Source organism: Protopterus annectens, chromosome 9.part0, assembly GCF_019279795.1.
Source record: "Protopterus annectens isolate FY-2018-M chromosome 9.part0, PAN1.0, whole genome shotgun sequence".
Taxonomy (NCBI): domain Eukaryota; kingdom Metazoa; phylum Chordata; order Ceratodontiformes; family Protopteridae; genus Protopterus; species Protopterus annectens.
In genome coordinates this window covers 897,769,006-897,783,218 of record NC_056743.1, presented here as the reverse complement: position 1 = coordinate 897,783,218, position 14,213 = coordinate 897,769,006, and the positions used below count along the sequence as shown (strand labels likewise).

The 14,213-nt window shown below is 38.6% G+C and overlaps 1 protein-coding gene across 1 annotated transcript in view; it reads left to right on the top strand.

The window, feature by feature from the left end:
- LRP1 (LDL receptor related protein 1) overlaps positions 1–14,213 on the top strand; it is a 2,772,300-nt gene that overhangs the window by 2,090,792 nt on the left and 667,295 nt on the right. The window lies entirely within an intron of this gene.

Genomic DNA, 14,213 nt, shown 5'->3' with positions numbered 1-14,213 from the left:
ACTTAAAACTGGAGGGTTAGAATGCGATTGTACTTGAATGTAAGAAAGGCAAGATTGTTTTCTGTATAGTTCTACTGAATGCACCATCTGTATTGGGTTGTTTTAGTTGTCACAGGCTTAACTTTGTGAAAAGAATTTGTAGTGTTCATACACAGTTAAAGTGCATCTCACAACGTATTCATTTTGATGATTTACTTAGATTCATTTACTTCCTTGGGCTGTTTGCCAATAGTTAATCATATTCAGTCAGATCATAAAATGTTGTCTGTAGTTCTTGTGCCAAAAAATTCAAATGGTCTTGCAGGCCGTAATTTTTAAAAATGTACTGGTGGTTCCAATCGGACCTCATGTTTACAGGCCTAGCCTTCAGTGCCATATATCCTTGCACGTCTTCCAGCTATCCTCCTAACCACACGACTAACACTGGTATTGCTGGTGCCAATCATAGATCCTAAGGGTGCCCTTTGGGCTCATCTCATCTGTGTTTCCTTCCTGGGAGGATTTACTTTATGCCCTATCCACTCCCTTTTTTTGTTGGACCACACCTCCCATTAGGGAGCATATCAGTGAGTGCCCTCCTACACGGAGTGGGCATGACCATCCCTTTTTTTGTCACTCGATCAGTCACCTGGGTCCCTGTGCCATAGTTAGGGCTTCATCCCCCTACACCATGGGAGCGGCCCCCTTACAGGCCATACCTGAGGAAAAATTAAACTGCATTAGGAAAAAGTAACCATTTGAAATGTTGAGATCTGTTGGAATTCCAAAACAAGGAGACTGAAAAACCGAAAGATTGGACTTGCGTATACTAAGTACGAGATGCCATTTCTTGGAATATTTCCTTTTCTCAGAGGTATGTCAATCTTGGAATTGGGATATATAAGTTTGAGGGTGTGGGGGCTTGCCCCCCTTGCAAAAAGCCATTTAAAGGAGAAGAGCAGTTTTCAAGATTTGTGCTTCTCTTGTGTTGTTTTGGTATTTTTTTTAGCTTGTCGGCACGTGGCATTTCAATAAGGAGCCTAAGGACGATCAACTTAAATTTGACTTGCATGTTATTAACTGTATCAAAAAGACTCATTCAAAACTAGGGCTCCTTTACCATAACAAGAAATTCCTTACCTCTGAAGCCAAGATTACACTTTCTCTTAGCTACCTACCTTCTACCCAGTCTAATGAACAATTCTGAAATTCTCAGAAATCTTAACTCAGCACTCCTGACCAGACTCGAATCTACCTAAAACAAGGTAACTAGATTTGCTGCCTAACAAACCTACAAATCCCATCACTGTGTCTCTCTAAAACACCTAAACTGGCTTGAATTACCCCACCAGCTTCTCTCTCAGCTCCAGATCATCCATTCTATCCTATACCAGCCTTCCTACTGCCCAGCACTATCCCCTCTCATCTCCCATTATTCTCCCTCCAGACCTCTCCGAAGCTCTAACCAAGACCTTCTACAAACCCAAGTCTAACTTTGGATGCAACATGTACAGCTATCACCCCACTATTGCCTGGAAGAGGCTCCCACTAGAAATCAGGACCCTTACACAACGTAAACATTTAAGACAGCCACCAAAGCGCACTTTAAAAGTCAATGGTCCTGCCACTGCACTCTCCCTCCTTAACATCCCCTACTTCTCATACCTTAATCTACTTTCTGCCCTTAACTCAGTCTTCTCACTAGCTCTCTCTAATCTTCCATGACTACTCTTTCTACTGTCTTCTAAAATCTATTAAGCAAATTGCCTCAGAGAAGCATTCTATTGTAATTGTCTTGCCTTCATGCAACTGCATCATGATAAAACTGGGTTTTCGTAACCACTTACCCGTAAAATTATACTCATGTTAATGACATATTTCTTTTTATGCATCTTTTATTGACATTGTATAACACTGTATTGCTACTTAATGCCTTGTAATATTCCTGTAACATTAATGTTTAATGCTAATTTATAATGAAAATTGTGTAATATGTTGGAGCTTTTCTCCCCGGGCCTCCGCTGAAAAAGGGCTCTTCAGCTCAGTCGGACAATTCCAGTCAAGAAATGTAAAATAAAAGAAATAAATTGTAATCTGATCCAGAAACGAAGCAGGCTTACTGAAAATGTGAACCTCTTAGTTGCTGTAGTGAAGTCTGATGATAATCATATTTGTATAGCTCCTGTACAGGTCCACAAGGATTGAATGTAATTACAAAAAAGAAAGCACTCTCCACTTTATAACTTTGAAGCAGTGGTGTCTGTTATGCCAAGCTGCGTGACTGATGAAGTAGCATCTGTTATCTGAGAGTGAATTATTTTTCTGTGGTATATATATTTATATTTTTTGTGTTACTCTTGAGTGTTTTTCAATGCTGGCTACAAATCAAGGGTTTGTTTGATGAATAAAGTTTAAATTGTACATTTTTGAGATGGTACATATTTCTAAGACTTTCCTTTGGGATTTATAATCGGTTGGCGTGATGATGGTACTGATATACTAGTACAGGTCAAAAGAGGAAACATCATGACATGAGACTGAGTTACTGTATGTAAAGCTTAGAATAAACTTAAGCTAAATTAGTAAGTGTAAAATCAGAGTTACAGAGCTGAAGTATATTGCTCAGTGTATTTCAAAAAAAGGCTTTAATCCAGAAAGTAGGAACCATCGTGCAGGTACCTAAATATGAAGAGCAAGCTGTTAAGAAATTTTTTTGGAGAGTTGCGGCATCTTTCAAAGTTTATTCCACACCTCTCAAAAATGAGTTTACCATTAAGAAAATTGTTGGAACAATGTGCAAGGGAACTGGAGTAGAGAGAAGAAAAGAGCTTCAAAGTACTTAGCAATTAATCCCTCACATTCCTCCAGTGAAGTATTTGATGTGAATAAGCTATTGACATCACAGATAAATGCCAGCCAGAATGACAGTTGTGCATTGAGTGTGGACTAAAGTAGTTGCTTAGTTCAAGATCTTTCATTGCTATTTCTAAAATTAGCAGACCAAGAAGCATATTAATTAAAGCTCTTCCAGTATGAAAAGTGAGAAACTTTTAAAAAGCCAGTAAAAGTTAAAAATGGTGGGGAAGCTTGGTTACTGATTAGCAGATACACTGCCTGGATGACAGGAAAGAAAAAAATCTTGGGAGCAGTAACACAAAGATGACCAGAAATGAAGAAAGTTGTGGATGGGAAGACCCTAGTCTTACAAAAATGAGAGTGCTCAATTTAACAGTAAAAGGTTGGTCTGAACAAGTATCTGTTGAAAAGAAAGAAATACATCCATGCTTTTTCATTAAATAAAAAATATGTTTACATACTAGTCCGATGTTTAAAGCAAGTATTGTAAGGGTGCCTAATTAAATGAGGAAGGAAGTATTCATACAAGACTAAATACAATAAGGGGGCCAGATTTTCCGAGAAAAGAAATGTCAACTCATTGACACCAATAGTTCCTTTTGATGCAGTTCCACTTGGCAACCGTTGGCTTTGTATAGCGTTATTTGAAGTTGTATTCCTTAAGTTTCCTGCCATTTGATGATGAGCAGGCTGTGTAAGAACCCATTCTTTGTGTCTGCCCAGCCCCCACAGAAGTATTAAGCTACAGTTTCTGAAATTCTAACCTACCTGTAGTTATCGACGTGTAGATCAGAGTCATAGGACTAGTGTTTCAATATTATCTGTATCTGATCCCTGACTAGCAAGTCTACTCTATTTAGTACAGAGCAACACCCACACAGAGTCTTTCATTCAAGACTCTTGAGAGGTGTGGAAACCTCCAAATTATGAGAAACGAGCTTTTCTTCAAAAGAGGAAAAAAGATTTTATTTAAATTTTGCTTAAATGATTTAAGTTGCACTTATAGAGACTTGTGTGGTGATACCTTATTTGTACTTTTCTTCCATATTCTAGCCTAAAAGTTATCTGTTTGCATTTTTGTTTCTTTTGGGACCTCAGTCTTGAAGCTTTGTATATAGTTGTGGGAAGGCACTGCTGTAAGATTTTAACATTATATATGTATTATACTGCATTTATATCTGCGTGAGTATAATTACTTGTAAAAGCTAGCAGTTTGTGTTTTGACCCCAGTCTGGAGCTTTATTCTTCCAGTTTCATTCACAGTTGTCACAGAACTTTGAACGCCTGCCAAAGATGTGTCATTTACTCATTTAATACAGTATTTTCCATAATATTACTGGTAAATTTCTACATAGTCTGAGGCCTTAGTCTGTGGCAGGATTGCAGTAGGGTCAGTATTGTGAACTCTGCTTCAAGATTTGTGCTGAGAGTTTTATATTCTGCTTACCATTTACATGCTTAAAGTTGCATTTCAGTGCCTTTCTGTTTATTTTACTAATTTTTCCACTTGTTCTTCATTCCTGCCCTAGCCCCCAATTAAGACGTTAAGATAACATTTCTGAAATTCTAACCATAGAACTAGAATCCCAATATTGGCATTATTTGATTGAATCCTGCTCTGGGAAGTTTGTGACTCTGTTTTCCACTCAAAAGTCCCTCTCTCCCCTCTTTCGTTGTTATTGTCTGTTGTGTAAGCTATTTAAGTACTCTTCCCACCCATTGTTTTCCATATGTCCATACTGCTAGATGCCCACCCAGCAAATCAGTATTACTGTTGAGTTAATTTCATCTGAAAAACTATTTTTACAACTGAAACCTGTAACTTTGTGTGGCTAAAAGAAAGCCTTTAAGAGGAGACAAGCTTAGAGTAGCTAGTTTGCATGTTGTACTCCACTATTGTCAATTGATTAAGTGATTAAAGCCCAATGTAGGATAAGTATTGTGGTGCCTTTTGGGAAAACAACCACCCAGTTTGGTTACTCCATCAATAAGACCCAGTAGTTGGAGATCTAGGAACATATGTAGACTGTAATCTGGTGTTTGATCAAATGTGGCCAGGGTAATAAGAAAATCATTCTATGTCACCCAACTTATAAGTAAGTAGTAGAGAGAGAAGTGAGCAAACGCTTACGGAAAACCCAAGAAATGCTGCAAATATGTTTTCAAAGAATGGTGCTGTCCTCCTTGGCTACTGCTGTTAAAATTCTTGTTAAGACGCTTCTCCTTGTTTCTTCTTTAAAATAACTTTTATTAAAATAATTTAAAACAAAAAACAAAATAAAAGCTACAACCTAACCATTTGAAAGTTCTTTTAAAGAAGAAACAAGGAGAAGCGTCTTAACAAGAATTTTAACAGCAGTAGCCAAGGAGGAAAGCACCATTCTTTGAAAACAACTTATAGTAAGGGGGTAGCATCCAGTTTCAAGGAAGTCATAGTACCACTTTATTCGACCCTTATTAGACCCACCATTGAGTGTAATGCCCCTTGTGCATGTAACCAGACATATAACACAACTGTTGGAATGCCCACAAAGGTTCCTTACCAGGAGAATCAAGGGAGTGAGCATGTTGCTCTATACAGATCACATTAAACCCTCTCTGTACTTGGTCTCCTACTGGTTACTAAGAGGTCATCTTTCCCTGGCTTACAAGGCATCCTCAGATCCAGTTCTGATTGACCTTCTGTACATCCTCAAATAAAATCAGAACTAGGAGGCCTAAGGATTTCAAATTTGCTTGCAACATAAATGGGACATGTTGGTGAGACAGATGCCTCTCAAGAGGGACCCCTGTGCTCCAGAACAGACTCACATCCTTGTGACGCGGAGCCCATCCCTAACCCTATTTAAGAGTAACCTTGTCCAGTGGATGGAAAATTGGAAGTTCGTCCTGGTTCTGGCCCCCATGTTTCTGAAACAGATGTGGACACAATAACTGTGTTTGTACTTTTTAAATAGCATTTAATACAGACAAGGTATTTATCTTTATTTTTCTGTTGTTTTTAAACTTGATTCAAAAGTAATGTTCAGGAATGTGGTGTTGTAAGTAGTCAACTAGAAGTGTGACATTCTACAGCTGCTAGGTGTTAATAAACTAAAAATATGCAAATCACATATAGAAACTATCGGGTATAAAGTAGAAGCACGCAATATGTTATACTGGCCATTCATGTCACTCCAGCTTGAACAAGAAGTTGAAAGACCATTCTCTGTGCAGTGAGTGTCACATTAGTAATTCAATAGATTAAACAGTTTGAGAGAGTACTAGAATGACCATGGTGTAAAGGTGAACTAAATTAATTTGATTTCATAGATTGTGCATCTCTAATGTGGCTTGATTGTTGTTCAGTTTCTGGTGGTCAAGAAGTTATTGTACACAAATGTTTGCATTACCGGTGGATTTAGAAAGTTTTATTTTTGTGACATCAAGTACTAGATGTAGTTGTCTGTTGATAATAGTCCACATTATGCAAGTATGGAATTCAAGAGATTTTTGGAGCACTGAGAATTTCAGTATCTGAGGTCTTGTTTAGATTGCACACAGTCTAGTTTTTGAAAGGATAGCTCATGGTGTGGAAAGTGAAATGAAAGAATAGTGCTTGGTAAGTAGATATGCTTCTAGCTTTGTTGTGACATACTAGCTACGTATGTATTACCAGCTCAACTATTAATGTGTTGTAGTTTGAAGAGTGGACTGCCTACTTAGATTTCCTTGTAAAGTTGCAAAGAAAAGCAGCTAGGAGTAGCTGTGATGAGCTGAAACGTTGAAACTGAAGTACAGAGGAATATTGAAATGCCCTTGCAGTTTGGAAAATGTGTTTTTTCATTTTTAAAAGTTGAAATGCATGTTTTTCTATTCTAGCAGTACCATTAATTACAAAAATATGTAAGGACCAAAATGAGTTACTGGTGTGTGTGTGTGTGTGTGTGTGTGTGTGTGTGTATGTGTATATGTATATATATGTGTGTGTGTGTAAAGTGTATTAATTCCAAGATTGAATATAATAGTCTTTGTCTTGAAAAGAAGGGATGCGATGTATAGAGTATATCCCTTTTTAAAACATATTTATTAATCATGCCATAAAAGGTGACAAGTACATAATATAGTAGAAAAGAAAGCAGGCCATGCTAATATTTCTTTTGTTGTTTTCATGCAGTATACTGTTTAACAAGTTTCACTCACTCCAGTATAATTTACATTGCCCATTTCCTGCCTTTCCTTAAATTTCAGTCCTCCTCTTGAACATTATTTTGCATGCATTGTTCCCACTAATTTTATTTATTTCATTGTAATTTGCTCCTTCTCTTTAAGTATCCCAGTTCAAGTTATTTTGTTTACAGTATTCATACTTCAGTTACAGTTGGTTTAGATTTTGAATCCTGTTTTCTAGTAATTGCTTTTTTGGCAGCCAGTAAAAGTAAGTCCTGACTGTGTCTGGGCATTTCATATCCTATATACCAGATCATCAACATTTCTGAAAAAAAGTATTCTTTAGGAAAAGTTTGAAGTCTGCCAACTCGTTGCAACCCCCCCCCCAAAAAAAAAAATGTTCTCATTTACCTGTCTCTTTCCAGTCACACCTCCTCCATTTTCTATTTGCCTGAGAAAAAGTTATCTAAAGTATGCTTGAAGTATTAAAATACCTGTGCAAACACTTCCAAGCAAAAATCATATACCTTCTTGACTTTGTTACATATTTGGGAGCTGCAGATATGTCTTCCTATTGTTCCATTGTATACTGTCTTTCCAAGTTCTCTTTCTATCCCATCCTATTCTCCACTAATGGATTTTTAGAGTTATCATGCAATATTTTATATGCCCTAGTAATTATCCCTTTTTAACAAAAACGTGTATTGTAGACTTGGCTAAATTCATTACCAGGGCTGGTCTTTCATTTAACAATCCTGTTTGTATGCATCTCTTCGCTGCCTGTACTCTGTTAACAATCCCTGGGTAGAAAAGATAAGTAACCTACAGTCCAAACTTCTATTTAGCCTTGTCCCACTATATTACCTTTCCATGTCTCATTATTTGCTCCTAAAAGATTGGTTCCTTTACTGTTTTTTCTCCAGTAAATTTCAGTCCACCTTTGCCTACTTTTGTACTCTTTCTACCAGTCGTCTGTAGTGGCACCATCTCCTTTCTTCATCTTCGTGTTCCCTTTCTTCTAAAAGTATTTTTTGCTACCTTATGAATGAATACAATATTCTGTATGGTTGTTCTGTTATGGAGTGGACGTGCATCCACAAGCCTGCTCTCTCCTTCCTTCTCATACTTCCCCCATTTCATCATAATCATCCTTTTACACTTTTGACTGATAACCTTCTGCTTGGGTTTTTATATATATATATATATGTATATATATATATATATATATATATATATGTATATGTATATATATATATATATATATATATATATATATATATCTATATATATGTATATAATGAGGCTTAATTGGGTAGCTCAAAAATTTGGCATCAAATCATGTAATCCCAAACCACCTTGTTCAGTGGGAGAGACTACTTATCCCAGTTAATTCTTGCCCTCTTCCCCTCCCAAGTAAATTATTTCATCTCATTATTTCTACTACTTATTGATTATAGTCCACACTGTCACCTGTAGTTGATAAAACGTTACTGACCTGTGTGTGTATATGTATGTATGCAACCACTCGAGGCACTCCTCAGAATGGAGAACATCGACATCTGTGCAGTAACAGAAACCTGGTTTAAGGCTCCTGAGAGCACCCCAGCACCACTAGGCTATAATTCCTACCATACCTTTCGGCCACAGAATAATAAGTAAAAAAGAAGCCAACCAGTGCTACTAGTCCACAAAACACTCGAAACAAAGCACTGTTACTGCAAACTGGATTCAAAGTATTTCCTTTATTGTAAATTCCTTAAAAACAGATGATTGAGCGCTTTCTTCCCTCTCAAGCAGGGATTTCATCAGATTTTACAATAAAGGAAATACTTTGAATCCGGTTTGCAGTAACAGTGCTTTCTTTCGGCCACAGAGCCAGGACCGAAACACAAAAGGCGGGGGTGTATCCATATTTTTCAAGGATACCCACACCTCCAGGTTAGTGGTGCAGCACAATGCATCAGAGATCATCCATGTGCAACTAACAACGGGCAAAACTGCAATCCAAATTATAGCTTGCTACAGATCACCCACCATGGCCCAGGACCCCCAATCTGCATTTCTGGAGACACTGGGAAATGTGAAGGTCCTACCAAACACCCTAATACTGGGTGATTTCAATTACCCAAACATAAACTGGGAGAACTACTCAAGTACTAACTCCCTTGCCCAACCCTTCCTAGAATTTATAAACTTGAACGCCCTGGATCAACTGGTCAACACCCCCACCAGAGGGAACAACATATTGGACCTGGTCATCACCCACATGGGCGACTAGTGTTCCACACCGGAGGTCAATCCCTCGCTGGTTAGATCAGACCATAGACTAATCACTCTGGATATCCACATTTTGCCCCCACCCCAATCAAAGAAACCACCATGAAAAACTTTTCAAAAGCAAACTTCACGTTACTTAAGACCTAGGTGGAAAGGTTCACAGCCCCCATTCTAAAGGACAATGCTGTCCAAGCTGCTGAAACCTTTACAAAGGCACTCCATGAGCATCTGCAGGAATGCATGGATCGTGCTATCCCAAGTAAAACCAAGACTCACTCCTCCAAGAAAAGGAAACAAGTCTGGTGGACCCCTGCCATAAACAATCTATACAACAGAAGGGAGGAAACTAGTACAGAAAAGAGTAAAATCCCAAGAAGGAAAGACATCCCTGATCAGTATCAGCAAGAAACTACGATCCCTCATTAAATCATCCAAGGCTAGTTTTGAAAGAAAAATTGCCAATGACTCCAAAGATAACCACAAAGTGTTCTTTAGCTATGTCAAGAAAGTGGAAACACTCAGATCTGCTCTGAGTTAGTGCAGAATGGCACAAAATACACTGAATCGACTAATATTGCCAACATTCTGGCAGACAGGTTTAGGGCAAACTTCACCCCCCTCTCACCCCCTAAAGGGCCCTTAACCATACCAGAAGAATGTAGGGCCCCGTCAATCACAGACACACAGGTTAAAACAGCCCTATCCAAAACCAAAATCACAGCTTCAATGGGACAGGATGGTGTCCCATGCTGTGTCTTACAAGAGCTCCAAAATGAACTAACCCCTCACCTAAACACACTGTTCAAACTCGGCCTCTCTACAGGCTATGTACCCACAGAGTCGCGCACAGCAACAGTTATCCTGCTTCACAAAGGTGGAGCCACAACGGACCCCGGGAACTATCGCCCTATAAGCCTGACTAGCCTGGTCTGCAAGGCTATGGAGCGCATCATCATGGAACTCATTAACAGAGACATTGGGAACCTCCAAACCTTGGACCCTACCCAGTTTGGCTTTGTTAAGGGCAGATCATGCCTCCTAAACCTGGTGGACCTCTTTGAGACGGTTACCAAGGCATTAGACGAGGGAAAAGGAGGTCCACACAGCCTACCTAGACTGCCCAAAGGCTTTCGACACCATTTCCCATTCTAGTATTATAGACAAGCTCACCAGCTTGAACATAAACCCCCTACGTCACAAGGTGGGTTGCCAACTGGCTCATGGATAGAACCCACATGGTGAGAGTTGCAGGCTATATGTCCGACTCTAAACCGGTTGCAAGTGGCATCCCCCAGGGCTCAGTCCTAGGACCCCTCCTGTTCAGTATATACTTCTCAGAGGTACAGGCAATCATAGGAGGACTTGGCTGACCAAGTTCGCAGACGACTGCAAACTTGGGGCCATAATTGATTCCCCAGCTGATACAGACACCCTCCAGATGGCTCTCACTGAGACGGATACCTGGTGTCAAAATCATGGCCTCAAGCTAAATGCCAAAAAGTGCATAGTCATCCCCTTTGGCAAAAACAAAGTACCCGCGAACTACCACATAGGTGGTAGTCCCCTAAATACAGAAAATGTAATAAGGGATCTGGGGACCCAAGTAGATAGTAATCACTCCTTTGATAATCATATTGCCAAGGTGGTTAGAAAATCCTTCTATGTGGCCCACCTAATCACAAAAGGGTTCGCATCTTGAACAAAAAAGGTTATTGTGACACTCTACTCATCACTCATTAGACCCATCATAGAATACAAAGCCCCATTTGGGGTGTACCTTCCATGACATCTGCAACAGCTGGAAAGACCACAAAAGTACCTCACCAAGAGGATTACTGGCCTTAAACAGATGCCCTATGGAACCCGACTCAAGAACTCCAGCTGTACTCAATTGCATACTGCTTACTCAGAGGTGATCTCTGCCTGACATACAAGGCCATGTCCAAACCAGAATTGATAGACATGCTCCACCTAAAACAAAAAAAAAATATCCCAGAGAGCGACACGCTCTAGAGATATAAACCTCACTACAACGATAAGTAGGACATGCTGGAGGGATAGATTCCTATCCCAGAGACTCCCCCATGCTTTGGAACAGGATTCCAGTATACATCAGGCAGAGCTCCTCACTAACACTCTTCAAGCAAAACCTTGACGGGTGGATGGGAAACAGAAAATTTACCCAGGGGATAGCTGCAGTGGCTCTGCTGGACAATGGAGTGGGGAACTAATGGCTCTGCTGGACAGAGGCACAGGGAACTAATCTAAGGGGATGGCGAAAGCCAACACATTCTGGCTAGGCTTATAAATGCCCTTGGGCAGATAGCCTAGTACTTACCTATGAACCTATTTGTGTGTATGTATATATAATATATAATTTTTGTTGCGTGGAAGTATTTTCAGAAGTATTTTTATACCCCCAAGCAGACTCCAAAGAATTCTTTCTTTAGGTAGGTTGCAAGTATTGGAGGTGTGATGTGGAAAAAGAGATAATTGGGAACATATCTTTTGGGAATGTATATGAGGTAGCAGATTTTAACAATTCCCTGTATGCTACTCTATCTGACATACCAGGTGAGTAAAATGATTTTTGAGCTGTGACACAGAATTGGAATTGCCTAGAAATAGTAAGGCCTTGTCGAGTTTTTCTGGTGGCTGCTAAAAAAAGCAATTACTAGAAAATGGAAGTTGAAGTCTAAACCAGCTGTACTAGAAGCAGTGAATATTGTAACAAAGATAAAAGAACTGGAAGTGGGATCTTTAGAAAAGTGTAGGATAAATTACATAGAAAAGATAGGATTTATGGGAATAATGCATGCAGAGTAATGTTTTGGAGGAGGAATGAGATTTAAGGGAAGGCAAGAATTGAATGAGCTGTATAATTTTTGACTGACAGGGACAGTATAGAAGATACATGATGTATAATTTTTGCAACTGAAAGTATGTCAGTATGATTTCTTTTCATTTAAATAAATGTATAATTGCCTTTGTCATAAGGGATAATTCAGTAAAGATTTTTCTTGTTTTAAAAAAATATATAGTCTTCAACATCAAGCTATCTTTTTATGGATTTATTGGAACAAAATAATGCCATCCATGAATAAAGTAATGTTTCTTGATTTCCATGCCAGTTATATTCTTAAATTTGTGTTCCTTATTTTGTTTGCTAATGGCTGTAAATATAAAGCAAATAAAATGGATGGTGGGTATCCTTGCCTTGTTCTTCTGTTAGTCTGACAAAGCATGTTGGAGAAAAACCTTCCCACCTTAATTCTTGCTACCAAGCCTTCATAGAAATTCCTAGTTAGCATTTGCATTCTCAGATAAAATGATAGTTACCATTACCCTACTCATAAAATCCCAGCTGACCGTATCAAATGCTTTCTCTCTGTCAAGAGCTATTAATAGTAGACACGTTTTCTTACTCTCTGCTTTCCTCTAGATCATCATTTTATTAACGTCAGATTTTTGCCTCTCTTCCACAAAACTACATTGATCTATATCTGCCAATTTTGGCAACACCTTTTCCATTCATTAGCTAGCACAGATACAGGCACTTTACTATTAGTTTAAAACTGAAATGGGTCTATATGAAGTTGGGTCTGAAGGGTCTTTACCTTCTTTTGATAATATAGCCTTTACAGCCTTTTTCCCAAATGTTTGTACTCCATCACTTTTTAAAATAACTATCACCCCCCCCCCAATGTCCAAATTTTCAGAGAAATGCCATATGTTCCTGGAGACTTCTGTTGATTGGTTGTACATCGGTGTACATATCTTCTCTCTTCCTGTCTTTGCTATTAATTGTTTCTGCTTCACCTTACTTTAACCATGGCATAATTGTCTTCCATAGATATTTGTATTTATGCTTTTTCTTGGATTCCAAATTCATCTGCTTTATACAGATTATCATAACATTTTCAAGTTCTCTCCAATATCTCTATAGGATCTCTGGTCATTTTTCTTGTTGCAGGCTTCCTAAGTTTAGCAACAGTCCCCTCCCCTCTACTTTGAGTTGCCTAGGTCAGTGGATTTTGTGCTCTGCAGTTGTTATCAAGTAGTTGCTTAACAGCAACCTTTATAATGTCATACATATGAAACAAATGCTCTCTAGTATCCCCTTTAGTACTTTTCAGCTGCTCCTGTGCTTATGTGAGATTCCCTTTATTATGCAATACTTTAAACTTTGTCAACCCTCTTAAATGATTTCCATTAGTTTATCCCATGTTTGTTTCTGTTTTATTTCTACTGTATTTCTAAATTTCATTTTCATTTTACCCACTCAAGGCTATCTGATCTGAAGAAATTTCTGTCTACCTTAATAACTCTTCAGTCATTTAGACTATTCATTCCTTAAATTTCGTTCCGTTTAACAGGAACATGCTGACATGGTGTTGTTTGTCTTACAGGTACCAGTCCTTTTCAAAGCTAGACAGCCATTGTAACAAAGGAACATGCCCACATGGTTGAATCTCAGGGCATCCTTCCTATTTCTGTTTCAGACTACACACCTGTGATTGTGCAGTTAGTCAGAAGTGAGATAAAATGGAGAATTTGGAGGTTAAGCCTATGATTGTGAATATATACAGCATAATAAGAGAATGCCAGGGAGAGATGAAAGGAATGGGTAGAAAAAGTTCCACAAACACTGGATAATTTATCATCAAAGTGGGATAGGTTCATGTTGGATCTAGCTGATCTTTTGAGAACTCCGAGTACAGTGAAATTACTCCAAATGAGAAGAAAGTTGTCGAAAGTGCAAGACAAGTAATTTAAGAAAGGTGTGGAAGAGGAGGATGCAAAAAAAAAAAAGATAAGATAGAGAAATCACTGATTTTGAAGGTGGCTAAGCCAAAAGATTTCTTAAACTTGCAGATTTTGAGGTCATACCAGACAGTCAAAAATATTTGGTCCTCCGGATTTAGCAGCAGAAGGTAAAAGGATGGTATGTA